General features: G+C 41.4%; 1 long non-coding RNA gene across 1 annotated transcript in view; it reads right to left on the bottom strand.

Annotated features, from left to right (window-relative positions):
• Positions 1–584: 584 nt before the first annotated feature.
• LOC125481398 overlaps positions 585–12,774 on the bottom strand; it is a 17,926-nt gene continuing 5,736 nt past the window's right edge. Inside the window, exons 2-4 of the long non-coding RNA XR_007261318.1 lie at positions 11,836–11,987; positions 6,751–6,844; positions 585–2,194 (exon numbers count right to left, since the gene is read on the bottom strand). This is a non-coding gene — a long non-coding RNA (uncharacterized LOC125481398). The remainder of the gene's footprint in view (positions 2,195–6,750; positions 6,845–11,835; positions 11,988–12,774) is intronic.

Genomic DNA, 12,774 nt, shown 5'->3' with positions numbered 1-12,774 from the left:
TTAACGCTGACCCCCCAGGGCATTAACCTGGGCCTCTGAATTACTGACTTTGTGATATTACCATGAAATCAACAACCAAACTGGGAACAAGTGTTTTCATCCAGGAACCATGCGAGTGCTTCTGCTCGTAAACGAAAACAAGAGTTGCTGGAAAAACTCAGCAGGTCTGGAAGCATCTGTGGAGAGAAATCAGAGTTAACGTTTCAGGTTGAGTGACCCTTCTCAGAACTGATTGAGTCTTTCTGCTGATGATGGAGACAAGAAAGTTAATAAAATATTTCTCAAACTCATGTGACACTAGTGTTGGCATAAGCTTCATCATGCACCATTCTGTTATTTTCACCTGGGGGAGGGGAAGGTTTGGGTTAGGGTCAGTGAGTGGGGATAATGAGCTGAATTCACTTCATTTTGGATACCATTAGAGAGAGAACTAGGGTTATCACTGATTCCAATCAGCCATGTTGGCTTAGAACACAGAACAAAGATGAGATCTAACTCAACATGAGCTTTTGACTCAATCTCTTCCCATTTTGTTCCAATATTTCCCCCATTTCAAGATAATGCACAGATTAAAGACTGCAGGCTTACACTGTGTCATTTATTGACTTTTTTTCTTAATTTGTCAAGAGAACGAATCATCAGAAAAGTTGAAAGCTCTGTAAGCTTTTCCAATGCAAGTTACATCTTTCCCTGATACATCAATTTTGCCAAGATAATTCACACTTGAAGTGCCTCATTCATTTGCATTTTTAATTGGAAACATCTGTTCCTTTATTCCTTTTATTCATTTTTTTCTCTTCTTCCCTCTCATCCATCTTCAAATTACCTCTTGACACATTGAGTGCAAAAGGCATTATATCATGGAAGCTGTTGATAAGGAGGGAGTGGACATCTCATAGAGTGAATGGTAGGAAAGCGCAGGAAGCTAAGGGGAATTTGATAGAGGTGTTTAAGATTATTGATCAGTCATGATAGGAGTAAATAAAGAGGACTTATTTTGAGCGGCAGAAAGGGCAGAAACCAGAGCACGCATGAGTGATTGGCAAGAGAACTAGAGGCGTCAAAGAAAGAGGGGTTCTATTTGTGTTCCTTTAAGGAATATGGGCATCAGTGGCCAGGCCAACATTCATTACTTGATCCTAGTTCCCCCTGAGAAGATGGTGATGAGCTACCTTCTTGAACCACTGCAGTCCATGGGGGAGGGGCGGTAGACCAATGATGCTGTTAGGAAATTTGATCCAACAGGAATGAGGAATAGTGATATCCTTCCAAGTCAGGAAGGTGTGTGATTTAGAAGGTAACCTGGAGATTTTACCATGTATAATTATGAGCAAGGATGCAACCTAAGAAGATGGTGGCACCAGATTTAATAACATCTTTCAAAGGGCAAGTGAATAAGTACTTCTAGTAGTTAGGCCACTTGTGGAATACTGTATTCAATTCTGGTCTCTATGCAATAGGAAGGATGTTGTGAAACTCAAAAGGATTCAGAAAATATTTACAAGGCTGTTCCCAGAGTTGGAGGGTTTGGGCTATAGGGAGAGGGTGAATAGACTGGGGCTATTTTCCCTGGAGTATTGGAGGCTGAGGGGTGACCTTATAGAGGTTTATAAAATCATGAGGGGCATGGATAGGGTAAATAGTTACGGTCTTTTTCCAAGGGTAGGGGAGCCCAAAACTAGAGGGCATAGGGTTTAAGATGAGAGGGGCAACTTTTTCACACAGCGGGTGCTGCATGTATGGAATGAGCTGCCAGAGAAAGTGGTGTAGGCAGGTACAATTACAACATTTATCAAGCATCTGGATGGGTACAAGAATAGGAAATGTTTAGAGGGATATGGGCCAAATGCTGGCAAATGGGACTAGATTAATTTAGGATATCTGGTCAGCATGGATGAGTTGGATTGAAGAGTCTGTTTCAATGCTGTACATGCCTATGACTTCTATGATTCCATAATTTCCAGAAGAATGGTGAAAGTACATGAAATAAGGACATCACTGGATATATCTTTCAAAGAGCAGGTACAGGGGATGGGCCCAATGGTCTCCTGTATCATTTTAAGATTCTACAAGAAAAGAGAAAGATCTTGCAAGTTAAGTTTGCCTGATGGTATTTTTCTTGCTGCTGCTCAGCCCTCATCAATCTCCTCTGATGCTGTATGTTTCAATTTTGGCTCGGTGATGGACAAATCTCCTGGCAAAGGAAAGGAAATAAGCAACATAAGTTTGCAAAGTGAACGTCCCCGAAGTTTATCTCAGCCACACAAATTGAAATTGTTTAATAATAGATTTAGTGAGCGATAATGTTTTATTCAAGGTTTGGAGCTGTGGTCCCTTTCTGCAGATAAGCTATGTTAGAAAAGCCAGTGAAAGTGAAACACTGGAACAGAAAACTCACATGGACTTCTCAAACTATGCCTGAGATATCACTACACAAGCATAACAGAAATAGTCTATATCTGACCGGAGAAACCTCCTAGAATTGCAAAATGTAACTTAAATAAAAAATGAATTTCCTTAGTCTCATAATGGGTGGACTAGTGATGGAAAAAATACCCCTTGAAATATTTATCTCAACTTTCTTCACTTTCACCTCAGTGTTTAGCACTGTCGCCTCACAGCAACAGGGACCTGGGTTTGATTCCACCTTCAGGCGACTGTCTGTGTGGAGTTTGCACATTGTCCCTGTGTCTGTGTGGATTTCCTCCGGGTGCTCTGATTTTCTCCCACAGTCCTAGGAAGGTGCAGACTCGATGGGCTGAATGACCTGCTTCCACACCATAGGGATTCTATGATGATTAACTAACCAGTTCGTTAAGAGGGTTACTGGACTTGAAATGTTATCTATTCCTTTTCTCTAGTGATACTGCCAGATTTACTGAGTTTCTCCAGCAATTACTGTTTTTGTTTCAGTTTCATTGGTTGCCAGTATCAAGAGCCATTCTTTTGAAAAGTTTCTGGAAACAAAAGCTTGTGTTCTCTTATTTAGTTTGCAATAAATGCCAATTCATTGCAGATCAGGAGTGAACTCTGTGCCTGCTTATATCACATTTTATTTCCATATTGTAAGTCTCATATGCATCTCAAGGCTACAGTTCATTTTGAGTGGCCAGATGACACTTATAAATGCTTCTCATGCTCTAAACCTCTCAATAGTTTATATTACATTTAAGAATGTAAGAAATTGGACATAGGAATGCCTCTGCCATCTATCTTGCTGATACAAATAGCTCCAATCACCTATTCCTTCAAATATCTCTTCAAATCTCCCCTGAATGTTTTCACTAAATCTGTCATCTGTGGGCAGGTCATTGTACATTTTCAGCATGTAAGCTAACTAATATGGCTGTGGCCTTTTGCTATTCTAAAGTTTGAACTCATAACCCAACTTCCAGATTGCGTAGCAACTGGAAGTAGGCTCAGTGTATCTGTGTTCACTTAAGAACACATTAGGTTCAGTAAAAACCGAAAGAACTGCAGATGCTGGAAATCAGAAGCAAAAACAGAAATTGCTGGAAAAGCTCAGCAGGTCTGGCAATATCTGTGGAGGGAAATCAGACTGAACGTTTTGGGTCCGGTGACCCTTTCTCAGAACTGAAAGAGTGAATTCTAAGGAAGGGTCACCAGAACCGAAACATTAACTCTGATTTCTCTCCACAAATGCTGCCAGAGCAGCTGAACTTTTCCAGCAATTTCTGTTTTTGTTTTGGATTCAGTAAATGTGTGTGCAAGTACTTACTTGTCATTCCATGTGTTTTACCTTCAAACTTGGATGTTTGTGAGTGTACACTGAGTTCGGTAGTTTCACAATCCTTTTACTTTTTACTATAGATGTTTATACTTAACACCATTGTCCTAACCACTGCAGTCACTGGGTAAGATACAGCAAACATTAGAAACGTAGCTTGATGAGAGCCTATGTTTATTCAGTTGCATTTAAAAATACAAGCTTGGCAGGTTATTAAAGGCAGGGGATTTCTGAAAAAATGAGAGCTGGAATGAGCAAATGTGGCTAAGGAATAGTCTGTCACATCCTTGGGGATGCAAAAATAGGGAGGATAAACCAAGATCTGAGGAAAAATGAATCAGGCAAGCCACCTAATCTCACATTATTTTTACGCCCTGTGATTCATTGAGTATGTCAGGTGATGTGCTATTGGCCAACAGAATGAAAGGTCACAAGATGAGACTCACTACAAATAGACTGCTCAATCATGATTTCTCAAATATTGCATTTAATAGAAGGGCAAAGGTCATTAAGCATTGAAGAAATAAAGGCATCACAGGTGATGGAAAAAAAAAGACCTCAGATGTTCTTGATAAATGAACGTGAAGCTGAACACAAGTCGAAGAAATGGCAAAAGCCAACATAATTCAACATACCTTCAAACATTCCTGACCAACTCAATAACAAAGCTTAAGGGAATTGCTCCTGTGTCAGTCAAACCGTATAAATAAAAAATATGTTCCAATTATAAGAGAAGGTTTTATTTTATTTTATATATATATATGTCATGCCCTTCAAAATGAAGGATGTCAGTGCTAGGAAATTAAATATTTTTTTCTACTTTGTGCCCTTGGAGACATCATCAAGTGCTTAGACCTGCCCCTATTTAAGATAGCCCTTACTATTGTATTAGTTACATGTGAAGTGGAGGCACGTCAAACATACTTCAAGAAGTTGCACTGCTCACTTCTTACAAGAGAGCTCCCATGGTGCTTATTTGATGCAATTCATTCCCTGGACCAGGATTCGTGGGATCTCTCTCGATTAAATTGGTAATCAATGACATATGAAGGGTAGCTTTGTGCCAATATTTTGGATGAGCTACTAATCCACTGCTCTATATCGTCTCTTAGGTTATTCCTGAAAGATCTCCAGGTGACCAATCTGAAGATGAGCAAGGGAGTTCTGCCACTGCCTTGGCCTATATTTATCCCTCTATCAACTGCTTAGGCAGCACGGTGACTCAGGGGTTAGCACTACTGCACTCGAGCAACTGCCTGTGTGGAGTTTGCACAATCTCTCCATGTCTGCCTGGGTTTCGTCTGGGTGCTCTAGTTTCCTCCCATGGTCCAAAGATGTGTAGGCTATGTAGATTTTCCATTCTCAATTTCCCATGGTGCCCAGGGTTGTGTAAGTTAGGTGGGGTTGGCCATGGGGAAATGTGGGGTTTCAGGGAAAGGTTGGGAGTGGGGTTGGGATGCTCTTCAGAGGGTCGGTGTGGACTCAATGAGCCAAGAGGCCTGCTTCCACACTGTACAGTTTCTATGATCTGGAATTAGTTTGAAATTGTTTGTGGGATCTTGCTGTTTGTACAATTAGCTGCTCTGTCCTTTTACAGTGACAAAATGTCACTGGCTGCCAACCATACGGGGACAGCCTGAGGTTATGTAAGGTGCTACATAAATGCATGTTCATAACAATGTCTTTATAATTAGTTGCATGTTGTTGATGTTCCATTGCTCAATGTTTCTGATGGTTGCACTTTGTTTCAGAACTGTTAATTACGGAAAATACTTTGGAATAGCTGATGGTGTAGTATTGGCAAAGCCAAACAAATGGTCAATTTACTGCAAAGGGTAATAGGCTGGATTTTGGTAAAGTGTATGAAAGCAGTGAATAAAAGTGGGATTTCAGAGTAACGGAGAGGCACAGGTCGGAATCTAACAGTGGAATGAACTCCCCTACAATAAAAGAGGCCTATTTTGGTTTTGGAAAATCCATATTCCAGGGCTTGATGTCTCTCTCTTCTGTTCATTTTCTCCCATATTCACTTGGCCCTCCCTAAGTTGCTGTATAATTACAGGTACGAGTTGCATTATCCTGTCTAGAGAAACCTTTCCATGTTGGGCTTGAACAAAGTCGACAATAAATTTCATTTAGGGTCATAACTGATGCAATCTTGTGCAAGGTCATAGAGTAATTTGGGGATAGGGCAGGAAAGTAGAGTTGATACAGATGTTTGTGTTGAATAGCTGAGTAGGCTCAAGGGACTGTATGACTTGCTCCTTGTTTTTCTTTCGTGATATTAATACATACTACCTGTAGAGGTACTATCAGTTCTGAAGAAGGGTCACTGGACCTGAAACACTAATTCTGCTTTCTCTCTCAGCTTTCTCAGACCTGCTGAGTTTTCCCAGCAATTTCTGTTTTTGTTTCAGATTCCCAGCGTCTTGCATCATAGAACCCCTACTGTGTGGAAGCAGGCCATTCAGCCCATTGAGTCCACACCTCCCTATCGAAGAGCATCCCACGCAGACCCACTCTCTACCCTATCCCTGCATTCTCTCATAGCTAATCCACCCAGCCTGCACATCTTTGGACTGTGGGAGGTAACTGGAGCACCCGGAGGAAACCCATGCAGACACGGGGAGAATGTGCAAACTCCACATGAACAGTTGCCTGAGGGTGGAATCAAACCCAGGTTCCTGGCGCTGTCAGGCAATAGTGCTAACCACTGAGCCACCATGCCATGCTATTTATTTACCTGCAGAGAGGTTGGTTAGCTTGGATGACTATGTTGTGGTGCAGAATCAAGCCAACAGTGCAGGTTTATTCCTTGTACCTGCTGCGGGAAGCTTGCCTCCTCATTTTACCTCATGCTTGAGGAGTGATTACCATCAAGCTATACATTACCAGTTTGGCTGTCTCGACTGGAGAGAGATGTCGATGGTCCTTTGTGGAAAACAGTTCCATTTGTATATGTCCATCTTGCTTATAATGATTGAAATAATTCTCAAGGTTACCTTTTTGCGTTAATTTGTAAACGTTGGTTCACATTGATCCAAATCTCATTTCCCGCATAAACTTGCGATGAAGGTCACTTCCAAACCTTAATGCCTGAAAACGACAAAGGTAAACAACATTGCAACCTCATTTCACAACTCTGAAACACACCATTGATAGAATTGCAGCTTGGAGTGGCTGGAGGCATTTTGTTATTGCACTCTTTATCACAATGTTATTAAAAGGGAGAGCTCAAAATCTGCTAGAGCTCATCTGGTGGGATTTGACAAAAAGATATTTACAGAATTGCACCCTGATGAGCACTGGCTTACTTCAGTTGAATGTGAGCTGCAGGCTTCTGAGGATCTATGACATATAACAATATATCCAGAGGTATCAGAGGCCTAGGCTTTTGAGAGAAAAGGAGCTTGAATCAAAATTTATTTTCAATATTGGAAAAGACAATGTTGAATACAAGGCATTGAAGCTTGACTGAACTTGAGTGTCCTGGTACGGGTCAAGTAAAAATCTACCTGTTCAGGTTGGACAACAGAGGAGTTTACACATTCACAGGTTCATTTTGAATAATTATTGCTCACAACTTACACAGAAGCCATCAGCTCCATTAAAGAATTTCACCGTGATTGGAACAGGCAGATTTTTTACTTTAATGCAGTGTTCAAATCTCAAGGGATAAACAATAAAATTGAAAAAAAAATTAGGGAATTTGCTTAAATCTGCTTCACCCAAAGGATAATACAATTGTGAAACCAGTTAGCAGGAAAGTTATTAAAATTAACACAATAAATGGATGCAGAGGTAATTGGATGCATTTTTTGGAAAGGACAGGGATTGAAGGATATGATGAAAAGGCAATCATCTGGAATCGGTTGTTCAAAACAAAAATAAAAGTGAGCAGGTTTGCTTGCCCTAATGTGCTTTTCCCATTTGTTAAACATGTGCAGATTCTGTGTTCTAATGAACGGGAAGTTGTTCCATGCTTTCCAGCTTTGGTTTTCGCTTTTTTTCTAAAACACGCAAAAACATATGATACCATCGATTAGTACTCTATACAGTCATAGAGTCATAGAGCAAAAAAGCACAGGTACAGACCCTTCGGTCCAACTCGTCCATGCTGAACAGATATCCTAGATAAACCTAGTCCCATTTGCTGGCATTTGGCCCATATCCCTCTAAAGCCTTCCTATTCATGTACCCATCCAGATGTCTTTTAAATGTTGTAATTGTATCAGCCTCCACCACTTCTTCTGGCAGCTCATTCCATACACACACCATCCTCTGCGTGAAAAAGTTGCCCCTTAGGTCCCTTTTATATCTTTCCCCTCTCACCTTAAACCTATGCCGTCTACTTTTCCCCCACCCTGGGGAAAAGACCTTGCCTGTTTACCCTATCCTACAAATGATATTTTTAAAAAATCAAATGATGTATGAAGGGTCTGGGGTTAGATGTAGTTCATTTGCCTTGCCTACTGCCAACCAGTGTCATTAGCTCTGTGATATCCTCCAGTCTTCCTGTGGATCCTCCTGGCTGTCATGTTGGATGTGCTTCAGTGTTCCTTGAGTATGTTAAGATCAAGTGAAATTGCCCATACTGATGCAGTGGTGCTTCTCGGGGGTACAGCTGAACTTTAAATAGATGACTCAAATTCCTGCCCACAGGGTTAGATTATATAAAAATAGGCAGTGCTCGCTACTATGCTTGGCCCTTTGAACAAACGAAAAGGTAAGGAACAGAGCCAAACAGATTCATAAGGTCCAAATTTCAATGATCTCTGCAAATAGAGGTGGATATCTTGGTTCATAAAAGAGAAAAAACAATTAATGCAGGATTCCCATCCCATTGTCTTCAGTTGGAAAGTACATGAACGCATGTGTTGGCTGGGAAGTGTATTGGGCTCAGATACAATGCCCTTTCATAGAATCCCTTTGGAAGCAGGCCATTCAGCCCATCACATCCACATTGACCCTCCGAAAAGTATTCCACCCAAACCCACACCCCTACCTTATCCTTGCAACGCTGCATTTCCCATTGGCTAATCCACTTATCATGCCCATCCCTGGACACTACAGGGCATTTTAGCATGGCCAATCCACCTAACCTGCATGTCTTTGGAGTTGGGGAGGAAGCCGGAGCACCCGGAGGAAACCCACACAGATTCAAAGAGAATGTGTAAACTCCACGCAGACAGTTGCCCGAGGTTGGAATCAAACCCAGGTCCCTGGTGCGGTGAGGCAGAAATGCTAGCCACGAGCCACTTTCAGTAGGACAGTCCACAACCTCACTGTGTAGAAGTGAAAAATAGCCACTTGCTTAGAACATTGCAGCATGTTGCAGCCTTCAGAAGGGAAAGGAAAGGGATGTGGGGCGGAGAGTCATACCGTCAAATGATTTCATGAAAGCGTGACACAAGACTGAAGCATTTGAGGTTTGTAACTTTACTGGAGCAGAAATATTGCATTGAATCTACCCACCCCCCCAAAAAAACAAGTAAGCTGAGGTCACACCAGAGGTCAAATACAGACATCAGAGGAACAGGAACTGAACCTGCATTGAACTTACACACCAGTTTTAACAGAAACCGAACAAAGAATGGGCAATTAATCTACTTGCAGAAAGTAGGTTAGTCATTCAAACATTATAATGAGGCTTCAGTTGCTCTATTTTTAAGCACAGATCGTTGCAACTTGGGCAATTCAGGATGGGCAGTGAATGTGGGACAGCCAGTGTTGCTCACACCCCGTGAATCAACAAAAAAGTAACATAAACAAGGTGAGCAGTGTTGAATCCACCATGTCAGTGCCTTTATAGCACATCTTGTGGGCCAAGAGAAGCAGGAACATTTTGACTAGGTCCAACAAACTACCTAGTAAAACACCCCCAGCCTCTCTTCCCCAACCTAACCTTTAGAACGGAGATAAGGAGAAACTTCTTCAGTCAGGCAATGGTGAATCTATGGAATTCGCTGCCACAGAAGGCTGTGGAGGCCAGATCATTGAGTACATTTAAGACTGAGATACATAGGTTCTTGACTATCGAGGGGATCAAAGGTTACGGGGAGAAAGTGGGAGAATGGGGTTGAGGAACTTATCAGCCATGATTGAATGGCGGAGCAGATCCGATGGGCTGATTGGCCCAATTTCTGCTCCTATGTCATACGGTCTTATAACCCACTGCTGCTCTTCCTGAACTGGGATCCCACCTGCAGGCCTAATTATCCTCCCATGGAATACACATTGGGCCCATAACCTTTGGACTTTTGAAGAATGAGAGGTGATCACCACATTAAAATGTTTAAGATTCTGAAGGGGCTGGAAAGGGTAGACACTGAGAGGTTGTTTCTGCCTCCTTCTGGATTCTAAAACATGGAGACATTACCTCATGATAAGAACTCAATCATTTAGTTTTGAGATGAGGAAAAATGTTTTCATTCAAAGGGTTGTGACTTTATAGAAATGTTTACTTCAGATGGTTGTGAATGCTCCATTTTTGAGTGTATTCAAGGCTCATACAGACTCGATCTCTCAGGAAATCAAGGGATATAGTGGAGGAAAGGGTATTTGAGGTAGAACCTCAGGCATGAATCAGGGTCAAGAAGGCATGTGTTCTAAGTCTGCTTCTTTCTTCTTTTCTTACATTCCATGAGAGTGCATTTTTATTTGACTACACCTTGAGCTGTATCACTTCTAGAAGGCAACATATCAAGAACATAAGAATTCCTACCCGGTGATAAACATAAACTGGAGACTATGAAAGAGGATGAAATATTGGGAATGCTGTCATCGTGGAATGGCATCGTGTGGAAGGAAGTAAATGAGAATTCACAAGAATTCACAATCTACCAGAAGTGCCACAAGCCATCAGAAGACTTAACTGTTCTTTAGTTTGACCTTCTAACTTGAGGCCACTTGGTTTGATATGAAGATTTAGATGCTGAATAGACAATGTTACTGATCCCGACAAATATATTGATACAAAGGGGGGAAAGGAGGCTGTAATTAAGAGATCATCACAGCCAAGATAGATTTTGTGCCACAAAATAGTTTGTTTCCGTCAACTGTGGCACTTCAAAATTCTCGTAAGTGTAAGTGGCAAGCCCTAATAAATTAAGTTGAAATGATTGAGAAGCCTCATATAAAATATTATCAGGACAGTGTGTGAGTCATCTGTTATGGTGGTGTCATCTCTCATCTTTTCTCAATTATTATCTCCTGATGCACAGCACTCTGCCACATGGCGTATGTGCATTTGTGAGGGGGGATTAGAGTTTAGACAGAGAATGACATTTCCTATGATAGATTTCAAAGTTAAAAATAATTGTGTAAGATTGGAACAATTTAATCTATCATACTCAATGGCTGCATATGCATGTCAGAAGTAGTTGAGAGCAACCCTGTGGAATGGTTTGATGACTTTTGGAATAGTTCTGTGATTTTTACAGTGGGGCAATAGAAAACTGTGGGTGACTTGGGCTGGACAGTGGCAGTATTTATGAAGGTATTGTTCATGTTAAAATGGGAATAATTAGAATAAAGAGATGAATTAGGAAGAATAATTCGGTGGAATGCACCGGAACATTCTTGAACCAAATGCAATTGAACGAGCTCAGGCAAATATAAAAGATTCCAGGTATTATTTTAAAGAGGAGCAGAGGATTTCTCCCTTGTGCCCTGTGCAATATTTAGCTCTCAATCATTGTCATGCAAAAAAAGACAAATGATCCAGTCATTACCACTTTGCTACATGTGAGAGCTTGCTACACAAAATTTGACTGCCATGTTTCCTGAACAGTAACAGAACTCAACCACCATCTCCGCTGAAAGATCCACCCCCTTCCCCCCACTCCCAAGCCACTCACCATCCTGATTTGGAAATATATTACCATGCTTTCCGTGTCGCTGGGTCAAATCTTGGCATTTCCTCCCAAATGGCATTGTGGGTGTACCTACACTAAATGAATTGCAGTGGTTCAAGAAGGCAGCTCACCACCACCTTCTCAAGGGCAACTCGGGACAAGCAATAAATGCTGTTCTGGCCAATGATGCTCATGTCCCATGAGTGAATATATAATATATAAAAGAATTACATTCAAAAGGACTTCATTGGCTGTGGATCTCTTCAGCATGTGCTGTTGCTGTGGAAAGTGTTGACTAAATGTGAGTCTTCATCTTTCTAAAAAAGATTTATATTTTCTTCCAAGCTCTTCTTTTTCCTCTTGAAATGTTGCTCATCTTCTTCCTGTTGTAAATTGGATTAAGGAAAAGCAACAGATGAGCTTTAGTTGACAGAATGGGTGGAATGCAACCTCAAGGTACCTTGACAAAAACCGAAAAAAACTGCTGATGCTGTAAATCGGAAACAAAAATATAAATTGCTGGAAAAGCTCAGCAGGTCTGGCAGTATCTGTGGAGAGAAATCAGAGTTAACGTCTCAAGTTGAGTGACCCTTTCTCAGAACATGTTCCCAAGGTGCCTTGGTGGGCAGTTAAGTGCCTGCATGAGTACTTCTAATCCCATACCTGACATTGCATCTTTATATGGTGGCAGGTCACCAAGTCATAAATTTTTGTATCTAATCATATGCAAAAACTGGGGGCTATGGTGATTATTTAAGCTTGCCCCCTCCATCTGGACGAATAACACGGGAATGATGGCCACATATCTGTGACTACCCAAGCTTAGGCAGCAAGGACAGCTGCTGGAAGGCAGCAGGGTCCTATGTTAACTCTGCGCATTGGGCCATATTCTCATGTCATTGGGATGTGACTGCTATTTTTACCTGTGGCTTCTCTACCTTGACAAAAGCTGCAGGGATCTTTATTGTTACAGTTCATGACTACAGTCTTTCCGGCACAATTAGGAACATAGAATCAAACAGCTGACAGTAGGCCATTTGGCCCTTTAAGCCTACTCTCCCATTCAGTACGATCGAAATTGATCATTTATCTCAACGCTGTATTCCTGCTTTCACCCCAGACATCTCGACGCTTTTAATATGAAAAGTTATTCGTCTCTTTCTTGAATAT

The sequence above is a fragment of the Rhincodon typus genome, unplaced genomic scaffold, assembly GCF_021869965.1.
Source record: "Rhincodon typus isolate 14 unplaced genomic scaffold, sRhiTyp1.1 hic_rhity00001980, whole genome shotgun sequence".
Taxonomy (NCBI): Eukaryota; Metazoa; Chordata; class Chondrichthyes; order Orectolobiformes; family Rhincodontidae; genus Rhincodon; species Rhincodon typus.
This window is presented reverse-complemented; position numbering and strand designations above follow the sequence as displayed.